Source organism: Pituophis catenifer, unplaced genomic scaffold (genome assembly GCF_029215685.1).
Source record: "Pituophis catenifer annectens isolate HBS135680 unplaced genomic scaffold, rPitCat1.0.hap2 SCAF_1, whole genome shotgun sequence".
Taxonomy (NCBI): domain Eukaryota; kingdom Metazoa; phylum Chordata; class Lepidosauria; order Squamata; family Colubridae; genus Pituophis; species Pituophis catenifer.
The window spans coordinates 228,953,887-228,966,239 of NW_027256881.1; the positions used below are offsets into that span (position 1 = coordinate 228,953,887).

Genomic DNA, 12,353 nt, shown 5'->3' on the forward strand with positions numbered 1-12,353 from the left:
AGTATTATGTGGAATGTAATGAACCCATACCCAAATTCCACCTACCACTAAAAATATCACCCAAAAATGAGAACAGACTGGGCAGAATCAAGAAACAAACATCAAAATTAATTTAACTTATGTGTCCAGAAACTAAGGAGATGCACAAAGAAAAACATCCGAATTTAAACAATTTTAAATAAATAATTACAAGTAACAATCTTTAGAGCACCACAAAACTGCAATAAGTGAGGAAAATGTGGTTAGGAGTAAAGTGCTATGAAAAGTATTGGAATTCTGCATACAGATTGGTGACAGGACCTGGAACGAGGCAGTCAATGGTTGAAAAACAGATGGGACGGGGGTGGGGGGAAACAGTTTTAGCTGGACATACACTGGTTTCTAATGGTCATATCCGTGTAATGACGTTGCATCAACTGATCTATAACTGCTAATTGTAGGTGGGAGATTTCCTAATAGATCAATAAGATGATATATGGTGTGATATAAGGTGCAGTTAAACAAGATGTGTGCTATAGATCCAACTTTATTGCCTACCTACACAAAGACAATTCTGACAAGGAACATACTTAAATCTGCCAAGTGACAATGTGAATGCCCTTCTATGTGAGACTTGAAGAATATGATAAATACATCTAGGTGTTTAGGTGACTAAAAAGGATCCTACATGAGCTTGTGATATAGTAGTGGAAATGTGTATTACATTATTTTTTTTACATCAAGGTCCAAAACTATTTAAGAACTGTTAAGCTTTTTCTGGACTCTCAAACAACATAGGTAGGGGAATAGCTCACAATAAGTCAAATCTATTTGTTTTTTTAAAGATGAGTTGTAGTTTCCACAACTGTAAGCTAGGCCAAGGATCTATCCTAGAATGTTTGTTTTAGCCACAGTTGTAAGTTTGTAAAATCTCAGACAGGCCTCAAGAAAGACACAGCCAAGTTCCAATAGAGAAAGTATAGTGCATCTGCAATTGATTAAGGGTCATAGAGAATGGTCTTCAAAAAAAAAATAATAATCTGAAAAGATAGAAGTGTCTTTCTACACAATGAGTTGAGTATCGTATGGCAGCAAACTTAATGCCTTTTGACAGCTGCAGGCCCATAATTATTTGTAGCTGATTTAATGATCTCATTGAAACTTTTTGAGTACTTGAAAAAAAGTTAACTTATTTGGAGAGCCCAAGAAGCAGATGTTTAGAAGCAAATACATATTTAGATATTTTAAGTCTTAAGCTCAACTCCTTTATCACTGATTTGCCAATTGCAAGAAAGTTCAAAGGGCTTTTTGGTGAAAACTTGGAGCTTTTTTTAAGCGTAATTAATTATTAGGCTTTTCCAGCACAGAAAGATGCTACTGCTACCCTGTTTCCCCCAAACTAAGACATCCCCTGATAATAACCCCACTCAGGCTTTTGAGCTCATGGCAATAAGGCCGAGCGCTTATTTCAGGGTTCAAAAAAATATACGATAGGGTCTTATTTTCAGGGAAACACGGTATTAACACCAAAATTAGGCAGGAAAAGCAAGCAAAGGGCTGGAAATTGACTATAGTGATATTCTTCAGACATTGAAGTTGAATAGACGTAACTCTGCAATGACCAAGCTCTACAGATTCTTTGCTCAAAATTTGTTGGCATCCAAGCTATAACTTCTCACACTGAGTCAGACCCTGCAGGAATTACTGTGCCAATCACATGGTAGATTAATTTATCATGTCATAGTTTCCTGTAGACGAAAACAAAAATAGAAAAAAGCAAATGTGAAGAAACCTGGAGCTGACATTGTATCTAGCTGGGATACAACAGGAAACCACTTTACGTTTTCATGGCAACTTTGCTCGTGTGTCCTTGAGTTTGCACTTTATAATATACAAACTAAAACCACACAATCTCTGTTTGAACACATAACAGCTCTTTTTTGGACTGTATATTCAGCCATAATTCTTTGATTCAGTTGAGTAATGTTGGATTGCACATAATGTAATAGAATACTGTGTACAGTTCTGGTCACCACAATGCAAAAAAAGGTGCAAGACCCTAGAAGATGTGCAGAGAAGAGCAAACAAGATGATAAAGGGTCTGGAAGCTAAATCATATGATGAACGGTTGAGGGAGCTTAGCCTATCAAAGAGAAGGATTGGGGGGGGACAGGATAACTTGAGGGACTATCATAGAGAAGAGGGGATTGACTTATTCTCCAAAACAGGAGGACAGGAAGAGAAGTAATGGGCACAAGCTTGTTAAAAAGAGATCTAACCTAGTAGTAAGGAGAAATTTTCTGAAAACGGTGTGAACAATTAATCAATGGAATAGCTTGCCTCCCACAGTTGTGGGTGCTCCATCACTGGAAGTTTTCAAAAATAAACTGGAACAATCATTTGACCAGGATGATATAGGGTCTCCTGCCTTGAGTAGGGGATTGGATTAGAAGACCTCTGAGGTACCTGTCAGCCAGTGGTGGGCTGCACCTGGTTTAACTGGTTCTGTGAGCGTGCATTTTGCGCGCGCGCACGGGCTTCATGAGTGTGCCTAATGCACTTGTGCGCAGCATTCAAAAAAGCAATTTGAAGCTCAGCTGCTTACCTTCTAAGGCAGCCCTGGTAAATAGAATAGTGGAGGCATGGAAATCAGCTGTGCCGCGCAAATCAGCTGAGCCAGAAAAAAGGAAATATAGGACAGGATAGGGCATGGCGGGTGGCCGGGGCCAGCTGATCGTCAGAACTACCGGTTTGCCCAAATTGGTTCGAACCGGCAGCAGCCCACCACTGCTTTAAGCCCTAATAATGGAGAAGGGTTCTTTTGATAGTCATACACATTATCAAAATTATTCCTTCCCTGGGGAGATTCAGTTGAAGTCCATGCCCAATCATGGAAGCTCTATAGGTGACTTTGGGAAAATCACTCTCTCTCAGCTCACCTCACCTCTTAAAGTTGTTCATGTAAAATAAAATAGAGGAGGGAGCATCTGTAAACTGCCTGGAGTTCCTGGAGGAAGAAAGGAATATAAATCTCACGAATGCATAATAAATAGATGAATAATGTTCAGTACAATAAAAGAACCTGGCCTCACTCTTCTGTCTTTCTTTCCTTTTCCTATCCATCACAATTTGAAGTTAATGAATTTATACACTGACATGTTCCTTTGTATTTTCTGCCATGTCCTGAACTGAGACAAATGCTCTCAGAATGAAGCAGCGATGGATGAGTCACAGCTGAGCTATTAGAGGAACAGCCTTTACCGGAAGATGGAATTAAAGAGAAAATACTGTAGCTTTTAGCTGAAGGGGGGGTTGCTTTCATCAACATCCTGCGTTGCTGAATATGCTGCACAGAAGTGAACTGAAATCAGCTAATAATATAAGACTCCTCCTCTACTCAGTCTAAGCTCCTCCTGAAATTGCCAAATGGTGCTTCTACTGTATTGAGATGAGAAGTTGTGCTTCTCCTCTTACAAGCGGCATGCCTGATGCAGTTCCCACAAACACTTATGTTTAGCTGGTAAGGTCTTAATAAAACAAGCCGATCATGATGCAAATGATCAGCAAATATAGCCTGAATCTATCCTGAATACACTGATAGGCAACACACGTACACACTTCAACCCTCTATGCAGAGATGCCTGTTAGCAGCAGGGGAAGGAAGGAAGGAAGGAAGGAGGGAGGGAGGGAGGGAGGGAGGAAGGAAGGAAGGAAGGAAGGAAGGAAGGAAGGAAGGAAGGAAGGAAGGAAGGAAGGAAGGAAGGCTCACAAAACACAGCATTTGGAAAGCAACGGAAATCTGGCCTGCCAAAATGGTGTTGCCCAGAGCAACCAACTAGCCCCATAACCCTATAACTCCTGTGCACCTAGAAAGGAGTAATCATATGGTAGTTTGGGGGCCACTTTTCATTTCTAATGTAACGTTCTCAATATTCCCTTTAAAGTTTGAACTTAAAACATAAGGGATTTTTTTTTTTAATGTCAAAACGCTGTTCTGGATTACCCTTTTCGGTCATTGATCATATTTTTTATTAAAAAGAAAAGTCTCCCTGAGTTGAGCCCAACTGCTTGTAACTTTGTGGGGGAATCCACATGGTCTTCTTAGAACTCATATTATTGGATATTGCCTTTTCCTAGCAAGTTTTCAATTTCCCAGTCTAGCCTATAGCCCTTGAGTTTGCTGGTTTTATCCCACGGTCAAATACAAACCAGGTTAGCTTTTTGCAATCAGCCTGGATCAGTCAGGTGCTGCCAACAGCTGTGACAAGTACTAAATTACTGACTGGATAATGCCCGCATAGTGTTTTTCAAACTTGGCAACTAAGGGGTGTAGACTTTAGCTCCTAGAATTCTGCAACCGGCATACTGGCTGAGGAACTCTGGGAGCTGAAGTCCACACATCTTAACATTCCAAATTTGAAAAACACTGTGCTAAGACTGCAGTTAGAGTCTTTTAAATCAGTTACAGGAAGATGGCATGCGGCAGAGTAGCAATCTATTGCATAATCTGAGCAACAACAAAAATGAAAATGATAGGCAGCAGGAACCAAGTTCTCTTTTTGGAAATGTGCTCACATGACCAGAAAAAAAGGGCAAAGCTATGCTGGCTCAGTATCAAGCATCTTACAAGAGGGGAGGTTAAAAAGATGACAGGTCACATTTTTGGCAAAATGTGGCTTTGTCATTTTGCAGGTGCATATCCATGATCTCAAAATTCCCACACACATTGTGTACGCCAGTCAATCTGTAATAAAACCTGAAAGAGAATCGTAAGATCTGTCTAGCATCCTAATCTCTAATTAAACTTTAAGAAGATGATGGGAGCAGAGTTACATGTAGGACATGTCTCTCTATTAAAAGTAACTAAATCCCAACCTACTAGCCTGACATCTGAGAAAAATTGAAACTGCAGTTCACTAACTATTCTGCTGTGACACTGGTCCTACAGGAGGCCATAAAGAAGGTGGGAAGTATGCAAAATAAGACCTAATACATAAATAAATATGTCTATATACCATACCATATCACACTATAAGGTACTGAATGCAGGTTCACAAAAGGAAAATGTTCTACAAGAAATGTCAGTGCTTAAAGAGCCACGGTGGTGCAGTGGTTAGAATGCAGTACTGCAGGCTAGTTCTGCTGACTGCCAGCTGACTGCAATTTGGCAGTTTGAATCTCACCAGGCTGACCAGACTCAGCCTTCCATCTTTCCCAGGTTGGTAAAATGAGGACCCAGATTGTTGGGGGCAATATATGCTGACTCTGTATACTGCTTAGAGAGGGCTGAAAAAGCACTGTGAAGCTATATATAAGTCTAACTGCTATTGCTATTGCTGTTACAGTAAGTAATTCAGTTCCTCATGTACTGTGTTGAGTTCTGGGAACCACACATCAAGAAAGTTTCAGAGAAACTGGATATGAGAGATCCAGCCTCAAAGCAGAGAATGAAAAAGTGCACTTCAGAAAAGCACAAAGCAAAGAAGTAAGAACTCTGGGGAGGAAATGTTCCTTAATTAACATATAAGCTTGATGAGAATTGTCTCTTACAGGTTTCAAGATTATATTTTTATCCCAGATTATCATAAGAGATGTCATTTTGAAACTGATTGGTTTGTCCCTCGGGTCTGTCAACTACATGGGACTTGGCAATGGAACAGATTGAGAAAAAAGGCAATAATTATTAAAAATTAAAAACTATATCCTTTTTTAAAAAAAAGAGTATGAAGAATTGATGCTTTATTAAAAGGGGACATGATAGCATTTTTCAAATGACATGTAGAAGTTAAGACTACCAAACAGTAAAAGTATGCAACCCACAGAAGATTGCCCTGTTATTGGAGAGTTCCCAAAACTATAATCCAGGTAGGGTCAAGCTCTATTATTTCAGAGTTCAAAAGACATACAAGGGATTTAAATTAAGAAGAAAGATTCCAGTTGAAAAGTAAGTTTGTTTATTCATTCATTCAATCAATCAATTTCTATGGCCCCCATCTCGGACAATGATTCTGAGAGGCTTGCAATTCAGAAAATACATTACAATTTTAAAAAATTAAAAAAACAAAATTTTTAAAACAATAAAAACAGGAATACCAGTAAGCAGCAAAAACATGCAATTCAACATACACAGGAGCAAGATATTTGGCCAGTTGACAATAAAGCCAGAAAATCGGGCCCTTGGCACATTTAGTGCCCCAGGTTGTGGAGCATAGACAGGTTCCTAACAGCAGGACAAAGACGACTTCTGATCCTTCTTTGCTTGCATCTTCTTCAACATCTCAGAAGGCAGAAGTTACACACCTCAGGGCTTAGGTTAATATTTTCCCAAATTGAACAATAGTTCATATAAGGATTATTTAATTAATAAAGAGTCTGGTTTAGCATTGATTATGTTTTGATATGCAACTGAGACATCATGACTCCTTAGCCCAGTGGTGGGATTCAAAATTCTTTACTACTGGTTCTGTGGGTGTGGCTTGATGGGCGTGGCTTGGCTTGATGGGCGTGGCTTGGTAGGCGTGGCAGGGGAAAGATACTGTAAAATCTCCATTCCCTCCCCACTCCAGGGGAAGGATACTGCAAAATCCCCATTTCTTCCCGATCAGCTGGGTCTCGGGAGGCAGAGAATAGATGGGGGCGGGGCCAGTGGTGGGATTCAAATAATTTAACAACCAGTTCTCTGCCCCAATGATTTCTTCCAACAACTAGTTCACCAAACTGCTCAGAAAGTTAACAACCGGTTCTCCCGAAGTGGTGCAAACTGGCTGAATCCCACCACTGGGCGGGGCCAGTCAGAGGTGGTATTTACTGGTTCTCAGAACTACTCAAAATTTCTGCTACTGGTTCTCCCAGATCTGGTCAGAACCTGCTGAATACCACCTCTGCCTTAGCCCAAAAGCAGAATTGTAGGCCAGCTTCCCTTTGTGCTACATTCAGACCTCATCTGATGCAGAAGTATCACATTGTATTCCCACATCTAGTTCTCCTGAACAGAGAAAGTGCCCCAAAATAATACATCAATTGTCATATATATATAAGGGAAATTGTGATGTGTTTAAACTATCATTAAGCACACAGGTACACATCCCATATACACATGGGATTAGTCTTCCATCCATTCAATCAGAACACAATGACTAAGTTTACACATCACACTTAGCTATTTGACTTTGCCTTAATATGTTGTGGCTTGTACATCATGAGTCATGGCTTAGCTTATCTATGAAATGCCACAAAGTATTTGATCTAGATCAAGGGTCAAACTGGTGGCCATGCCCACCCTAGCTCCGTGAATGGGAAAAACATCACAAAATGTCACGAGATGGCAATGTGACGCCACAAGTTTGACACCCATCATCTAGATATTGTATTTATTTAATACAGCATAATGAACGGCAGTACCTTATCCAACCATCTATAGTGGATAGAAGGAATGGCCTTGAGGAACAAGTGCTACCAAGACAATGGTCAGATAAAAGAAATCTGAGTCCAGGGCAGAACTGTAACTTGGAAAAGCATCTCAGACAAGACCCTATTACTTCTCACAAAGATAAAGGGAGAAAAGGGGGAAGCCCATTCATACTTGCAAGATTCTGTTACTATAGCTTTAAAATAAAAGTTCTATTCACCTGCTTGACTTTGGTTTCCTAGACTGGTCTACCTCCATATACGTTTGCTCCTAATCAATCATACTTTTTAAAATTTTATAAAATATATATTTTTAAAAAATCAGAAGAAATTGGTCTTTCCTTCAGGATTTCCTTTTCAACAATGTGGACAGTGGACATCTAGTCCACAGGCATCTTATTATTAATTCTATATTTTCATCCAATTTTTAAGACAGTTACTATCTTCCAAATTGTGTTAAATTTGTTTAAAGAAAAGGAGGTAGACCCTGTCCTCATATTTACAAAGAAGACAAGACAACAAAGGGAAGGAAAATAGAAGCAAAAGGCAAAGGACTGAGATGATGTATCAAGAACTTAATGAAATGACAATCTATAATATGGTGTTTAAACAGATCAGACTGATCAGTCCAATGTATTCAGATGTGTTTGTACTGTAAATGTGTTTTCACATGATTTGCTGAAACTTTTTCAGCAAATGACATTTTAATTAAGACTACCAGGCCTTGGTTGCAAAAATCCAAAGGCCAATAATTAATAATTATCTCTAATTCTTCACTGCCATCTAGTAATCATCCAGACTTTTGCAGCACAGATACAATATGCCATGTATCTGTTGGTTATGATGACCATCCTGGTGAGACATCTTTCATTACCATCCTAACACTGACAAATTTAGCAGACGAGAGGAATTTTGGACACTCTCCCATTCCAATGTGATTTAAACAAAATTTTTGCTACTTCCACCTATCTTTCGCTTTCCGAGGAAAGCTTCGCTTGCTTATTTTATCCATGTCAAGTTCCTTCAAAGAGGAAGGACTCAAGCTTGACTGTGAAGGTACATATTTATTAAGTAATAGTAATCAGTATTTCTAATGAAGTTTTAGAAGGATGAAGATTGAAAGTTAGGATCAATATGAAGTCATCATTAATTCAAAATAAAGTAAGATAGAATAGCAAACTTTGAAGAAAAAGTTATTCCCAGCATATATTCTATTCAGACTTTCAAAGGTTTTCAGAGCCAAACTCTACAGATATTCAGAAAACTAGCCTATTAGCTGTTTTAACCCTCGGGGCCAGAATAGCATCATTTAATTCAGCTTGCATCAATGTCACATTCCATACCCTGTAACTCCACAACATTGTAAGTATCTGGCATTTGGGTAGCATTTAAGATGGCTTAGTGAAACACTATCTATAGCTAGCTGTAACCCTAGCAAGAGCATTGCAAGCAAAAAATAGTGCAGCTTCCACAGGCTCCACATCCCTACTTCTTGGGGAAGAAAAACAGCCATTATATCCCTTAGGGCTTTGCAAATTATACATACACAGAATCTTGTTTTGATTCTTCAGTATGAAATGGCCACAAGTGCAATGAGGCAGGATTGAAACAGAAAATAAGAGACGAAGTAGAATAATAATGGTCCTAAATCCACACTGAATTGAAAAACAGCAGCAGAAATGGAATGGAGTACACAGGTAGTCCTCGACTTACAACCACAATTGAGCCCAAAATTTCTCTTGTTAAAGTGAGACATCTGTTAAGTGAGTTTTGCTCCATTTTATAATCTTTTTTTGTCTCATTTGTTAAGTGAATCACTGCAATTGGTAAGTTAGTAAGTTAGTAAGTTAGTTAAGCGAATCTGGTTTCCCCCATTGACTTTGCTTATCAGAAGGTCGCAAAAGGTGATCACATGACCTTGGGACACAGCAACGGTCATAAATATGAACCAGGTGCCAACCATCTGAATTTTGATCACATGAGCCATGATGGCGCAGTGGTTAGAATGCAGTACTGCAGGCTACTTCTGCTGCCTGCCAGCAATTCAGCAGTTCGAATCTCACCAGGCTTAAGGTTGACTCAGCCTTCCATTCTTCTGAGGTCAGTAAAATGAGGACCCTAATTGTTGGGGGCCATATGCTGACTCTGTAAATCTCTTAAGAGAGGGCTGTAAAGCACTGTGAAGCAGTATTTAAGTGCTATTCCCATCATGGGGATGCTGCAAAGATTGTAACTGTGAAAAACGATCATGTCACTTTTTTCAGTGCCGTTGTAACTTGAACAGTCACTAAATGAACTGCGGTAAGCCAAGAACTACCTGTACTCAATACTGGTGAGTGATCTTAAGGGAGGTTCCACAAGGGTGTTAGATCTCATGTGTTTCATTCATTTATAAACAATCTGGAATTAAAGTTGAGCACCCTCAGCAAAGTGAGTCAAATTTGTTGATGACACCATATTTCTCAAGGAGTCAAATCAAAGAGATTCTGGACTACTCTAAAAAGATTTTTTTCAAAGTAAGCAACTTGGCCCTCAAATTGTAAAATAGAGTTCGCTCTAAGGAAGTGGAAACACACAGCAATCAAAAGTGGAAGCTTCACATATATACATTAATGGGAACTGAGCTGGCAATGAGGGATCAGAAAAGAGATCCTGAAGTTATGTTCAACAGCTCCGTGAAAATGTCAGTGCACCATGACTATTTAAAACAAGACAGTATGCAGAACATGGCTTCTGAAATACTTTCCAGTCCATTTATTAGCAGGGGCTATAGGAAGCACCAATATTTTATTCTGGGTAATGAAATTTAAATACCTATGGGCATATATGTTTCTGCTCTCCTGTCACATTGCATTTGTATGGGTTTATGTCTATGTACGCACTAAGAAGGGCAGCATGGACAGTATACATGCTGCTCAGTGATACATGACTAGGAGGCAGGCATGATGACAGTCTTCTAAGCCCCTATCCCGTAGGGGATGCATTGTGGAAATTTTTCAGGAACTCTTTTCCACAGCTCCCAGATCAGGGGTGAAATTCAGCAGGTTCTGACAAGTTCTGGAGAACCGGTAGCGGAAATTTTGAGTAGTTTGGAGAACCAGCAAATACCACCTCTGGCTGGCCCCAGAGTGTTTTTTTTTTGTTTGTTTTTTTTAGTTTTTATTGAATTTCTATACCGCCCTACTCCCGAAGGACTCAGGGCGGTGCACAGCCATGAAATAAAACACATAGATATACAAAATTTAAAATTGAATAAAATGAATTAAATAAATTTGGCTGAATTAACAGAGTGGGGTAGGAATGAATTAATAGAGTGGGGTAGGAATGGAAATTTTGCAGTATTCTTCCCCTGGAGTGGGTGGGAATGGAGATTTTGCAGTATCCTTCCCCTACCATGCCCACCAAGCCACGCCCACCAAGCCACACCATGCCCACCAAGCCACGCCCACAGAATCGGTAGTAAAAAAAAATGGAATTCCACCACTGTCCCAGATATATCTATAGTGTGTCCTTATCAAACCAAAGGTATCTTTAGCTGGCTTCTTCCCTCACATCAACGTGGTCCCATTCGGTTCAGCTTTCAAAGAGTTCCTGTGCTGACAGAGAGCTGGACAGACAGAAAGCATCCCAAAACCCTTTACATGCTTTTTTTCTGAGGATCCACAGGGATGGGCGGGGGGGGGGGGAATAGAAAGGATTACAGCTGGCCTTCAATTTACAATCATTTATTTAGCAACCATTTGAAGTCACCATGGTCACCATGGTTGTAAGTAACTTTCAACCTGTCCTCCTCACACTTGAAACCACTGCAGCATCTCCACATGATCAAAATTCAGGCACTTGGCAACCAGTGTGTATTTATGATGGTTGAAGCATCCTGGGGTCATGTGATTGCCATTTGAGACCTTCCCAACTGGCTTCTGACAAGCAGAGTTAATGGGGGAAGTCAGGTTCGCTTAGTGGCCATGTGATTCACTTAATGACATAATGGTGATTTGCTTAAATACCTTGATAAAAAGGTTGTAAAATCAGATGGGGCTCATATAATTGCATCACTTAGTGACAGAAGTTCTGGTCCTAATTGTGGTCGTAAGTCAAGGACTATCTGTAAAACGTGGGGTTGGAAATTTAAATTTTGTGTTGTTTGTACTCTGTAGAAAAACTTTTTTAATTGTGTATGAATGTATGCATGTATATAGAAAGAGCAACCAAAAAAAAAAATCACAGACATTAGGATGTTTTAGCTGAAAGGAAAAATGCAATAGATGCACATAAAATCATGCAGATAATGGAAAAAGTAGATAGAGAAAAGTTGATGCTTCTAATTCCTCATTTATCATTTGGATTATTTAAATTTCATCTTTCTGCATTTATTTAAAATTAGCTTTGGCATCTGCGTGTATATTTCCATTGCAGTAGTTTTTGTACAGTTGCCCTTTTAGATTGGGGCATTTTACAGCATTATGTTTCAATTTGATAGTCTATTCTTTTTAAAATCCTGAACAAGGAAACCTTTTCTCAACCATCTCAAAATCCTTTGAAGAACTGTCTTATTACTGTCAAAAAGTTTCTATTCTCTCCTTTAAAATACTTCATGGATGAATCGGGATCACTGTTGTGCAGTAATACCCCTCTTCTTTATCAAAAGCTTTGCATGAGTATTCTCCACTCTAATATTCACCACTGAAGATTCCATAGGAAACATTCATGTACTCAGCAGCAGGCTGTCCCACAATTATAGCAATGCATAGAAGGTAGAATAGAATATCTCACGATATGTAATAATTTATAATGAATCTTAGCAGTTAAATATGAAACTGCAGGTGAAGGGCCTTTCTTTCCTTGTACACAAAGTACAAACATGGCACTGGAGCATTTTTCCCTGCAGTGTCCTCATGACGTTGCCTACATCCTTTGATGTATTCGGGTTAAAACAATGTTTTTCTCTTAGGCTGATATCAACCAAA

The 12,353-nt window shown here is 39.3% G+C and overlaps 1 protein-coding gene across 5 annotated transcripts in view; it reads right to left on the reverse strand.

The window, feature by feature from the left end:
* Positions 1-12,353, reverse strand: part of BIN1 (bridging integrator 1) — a 124,490-nt gene that overhangs the window by 94,976 nt on the left and 17,161 nt on the right. The window lies entirely within an intron of this gene.